Raw genomic sequence first — 4,199 nt, forward strand, 5'->3', positions numbered from 1 at the left:
CAAAAACACACACGTGTGCAGTCGAGGGCACAGCTGTGCGACGGCCACCCTGCGCAGTAGTTTACCCGTCGCCTGCCACCGCCACTGCCGGTGTCAACGAGACATAGTACTCCCGGGCCCAGGGACCCCCCTGAGTACATAATCCCTAGGGCAGTTGTACTCCCCCTATAGGGTGGAGTACACCATCCCTAGGACAGTTGTACTCCCCCACCTCAAGGGGGATGGAGTACATTGGCCCTAGGGATCGTGTACTCCAGGGGGAGTACACCATCCCTAGGGCAGTTGTACTCCCCCACCTCTAGGGGGTGGAGTACATTGACCCTAGGGACCATGTACCCCAGGGGGGAGTACACGGTCCCTAGGGCAGTTGTACTCCCCTGCCTCGAGGGGGGTGGAGTACAACTGCCCTAGGGATAGTGTACTCCCCCACTGAGGGGAGTACAACTGCCCCAGGGATAGTGTACTCCCCCACTGGGGGGAGTAAAACTGCCCTAGGGATAGTGTACTCCCCCCGGGGGAGTACATTTTCCCTAGGGCAGTTGTACTCCCCCGATTTTTGAAAAAGGCGTTGCAAGTGCTTTCTTTGAACGTCAATATTTTGCGTTCGTCAACCAGTTTACAGTGAGGAGTCATGGAAACGTCTCCGATAAACAAGTTGGGCTGGCCTGCTATTCCACCAAACCAAGTTGCCAGCTCCGCTTCGCTCCACCGGCAACTCAGTTCGGCAGGGAGTGGGCCCAGCTCGGCCTACCGGTGGCGTTTGGGACGGGCCTTCAGCCCCCTGTTTTAAGGAATTCAGTTGAAACAACCATTTCCGTTCAGTATATCCTTGCCGTCTCCTTCGTTGATAAAACTTAACATCTTAAAATTCTCTCCGTAGTTTCTAGAATATTTGCAATTTTTTTGCCAAACTCCTCCTAATTTATTGGTGTTAGCTTTCGGGACCAATAACGCATTACTTACATAAAAATGAAAATGACGACACACAGAAGATAATTAATATACTGGCGGGCATGTTCTAAAATGATTCCGAATGACTCCGAGCGTGTCCGCTTTGATTTCTACGAGGGGGCAATAACTCCCTTTTGAAGTGTACACATGATTCCCGAAATTCTTGATTCCCGGTGATTCCCGTCCGCTTATAATTATTACACTGGTTTTTCCGGGTTGTTTTAGTGGTATAAAACGCTTATTGCGACTGATTTGTACTTATTTCTCTAGTTTCCCGCTTATTCTAAGCGATTTCTATTGATTTTGATCAATTGTTATCCTGATGATTCCCAGACAGGTGTACACATGATTCCCGGAGTTATTTCCCCCTCGGATTTCTCTTTAATAAGAAGTAATAGCATAAAAGGAGCTGGTAAAATACAACAAAACAACGAAAGATAATGATTTGTTTTGCATGGAAGTGGACAAATATCATTATGGATGTGCCTCCATAAAATAAGCCTACTCTTCTTCTGAGAGGTTTTTTTTGTACCAATGGCTCTACTTAGACAAAGGTGTAATTGTGTGAAAGTACCCTTAAAAGGCTGTATGAAAATGCCCAATCAGAAATTTTGTTTAGATGCCATTTAAAATCGAAAAACTAAATCTGGAGATTATATAGCGCCGAAACAGTGAGATAGAGCAAAACGAACGAAATTTTCGTTCCAATAACGGTTCCACTTTTGCCAGTTACATCTTAGAACACCGTAAAAAAACTGTTTATTTTTTCTACATTCCTTCTACCTTCTCAGACCCACTCAGGGGTAGTTGCCAGGATTTGCACCAACCGTTTCGCTGTCTAGAAGTGACATCAATCTTACCCTAAAAAATGGAGACCTCTGGCTCACGTCCTTCTTGGGGAACAGACAGAAAGACACAGCGGCTATGGCATAAGCCCGCTGATATAGCTTTTACAGAGCAGAAGAGCGGGCTAAAAACTTTGGTCGAAGAAAGTCTTGGAAACTCTGCATATGGATATGGTGCAGAGTAAGAGTAAAATTATGATAATGCCTGAAATCGCCTGGGTTGAATTTATCTAAAGAAAGGAGACAGAAGTTATAAGAAAATTAAACGTTCAATGTACCCTCCTTACCGTTCTTTTTTCCGACGCTCCTGGAATGCAGGACGGAAATTTTCGATTATTTTACTTTCACTCGTACTTTCCTGGACTTTGAGGGATATTTTCCTTGACTTTGCAAAATGACTCGTGATTTTCACTGGTTTTCGTAACTTTACCGCCTTTTCCCCCTATCCGAATGTTGTAAGTGATCACACAAGCTCCTACGAAGGCCTTCATAGCTTTGAACCGAGGGGCCTGCAACTCGCCTAAGGCATGTATTTTTGCCTTTAGATTGTAAGGAGTGTAGCGTGATAATATTATTGAATGATAAGATTAAAAGATATTACAATGTTATCGAATGATTAGGAAATATTATTGATTGATTATAAGATGTTCTTAGGGCGCGGACGCGTAGGCCGCGTAGGCAACTCATGTAATTCCGCATTGAGAAAGTTGGTTATCCTACCCTTCGTCGCACCAAAATCCAACATCACCCTTCCCCCAATTCCGGATCCTAGGATTTTTCGCCCACCCTTCTGTTTTCAGAGCAAGCAGGCTTACGCAACCGCTCTCGTGTCCGTCCGTCTTCCTGTCGTCCGTGTAAGAGGAAGGAGATGAGCTAGGTCTACAAATTTCAGGGTATCTTCGGGGTCACCCCTGGACACCGAAACGCTTGGTGCAAATCGTGTTAACCACCCGTAAAATGGGGTAAGAAAAAAATAGGGGTTGGTTCAAAAAGTGGGAAAAAAATATTTGGTTTAGGGTTCTTTAAGGGGTAACCCGTGAAAGTGAGTCGACCCCTCAGGAACTAAAATTTTGTCCGTTTAACTCTATCTTGCACAGTTTGGGCGCTAGAGTGGCTTTTCTGACCACGCTATACATAAAGACGTACACACAAAAAACACACTGGAACAAAGTCAACTTAGATTTAAAGTCAATGTACCTTTACCAACGCCAATGAGAGCACCCCCTCGCAGCGGCCTCGGAGGTCCCACTTGTTCACCTGCACCTTGGTTCGGGGATGCGTGAGTAACCATGTACTCCGATCTGCAGTGCCACACTTTAACAAGTGTTAAACTTTGCACGTCAATTGGCGTTTAAGTTCAAGTGTGCATTTTCTCGACACATTGTGGTGTCTAACTAGGTTACACGTCAATTGGTGTTTAAACCTCCGATACATCCGACACGTACAGCAGCTGTACACCATGTGGTTTCTATTGATAGCATAGAACTGTGTGTGTCCAAGTGTGCAGAATTGAAACGTCTAGACTTTGCACACTACGCAAGTGTACAACTTGAGTTAAACACTATATAATGTGCAAAATCATGACTTGCATACGTTGGTGTGCAAATTATGGACATTTGTTTACCAGTGCACCCGAAAACAAAAAGCTTGAGCGGCGGGTGGTAAAGTTTATCCCGAACGCGTAAAAGTAACTTGATCTAAACCTGCTGGACCGTGCTACAAGCCCACACAATATTTTGGACAGTTCTGCAATGGACTAGGGCGCCATTCGGTCTCGTCAGAGTTCCATCCTCGGTTTAATAGGCATGGTGTCATAGTTAGTAGGTCAGCAATTTGTCCCGTGTACACCTAGAGCCCAAAGAGAGCACTTGCAGCGCTTTTTTCAAAAATTGGGGGAGTACAACTGCCCTAGGGAAAATGTACTCCCCCGGGGGAGTACACTATCCCTGGGGCAGTTGTACTCCCCCCAGAGGAGGAGTACACTATCCCTAGGGCAGTTGTACTCCACCCCCCTCGAGGCAGGGGAGTACAACTACCCTAGGGACCGTGTACTCCCCCCTGGAGTACATGGTCCCTAGGGCCAATGTACTCCACCCGCTTGAGGTGGGGGAGTACAACTACCCTAGGGATACTGTACTCCCCCCTGGAGTACATAATCCCTAGGGTCAATGTACTCCACCCCCCTTGAGGTGAGGGAGTACAACTGCCCTAGGGATGGTGTACTCCACCCTATAGGGGGAGTACAACTGCCCTAGGGATTATGTACTCAGGGGGCCACCATCCCTGGGAGTACTATGTCACGGTTACACCGGTGTCGCGCAGTGCGCTGTCAATGCTCAGACAGGCGAGCGCCTGCCCCGCGGCAGCCTGGCGAGCTGCCATGCACCCGCCACCCGCCCCGCC

Source organism: Frankliniella occidentalis, unplaced genomic scaffold (genome assembly GCF_000697945.3).
Source record: "Frankliniella occidentalis isolate FOCC.00 unplaced genomic scaffold, Focc_3.1 Scaffold180, whole genome shotgun sequence".
Classification (NCBI taxonomy): domain Eukaryota; kingdom Metazoa; phylum Arthropoda; class Insecta; order Thysanoptera; family Thripidae; genus Frankliniella; species Frankliniella occidentalis.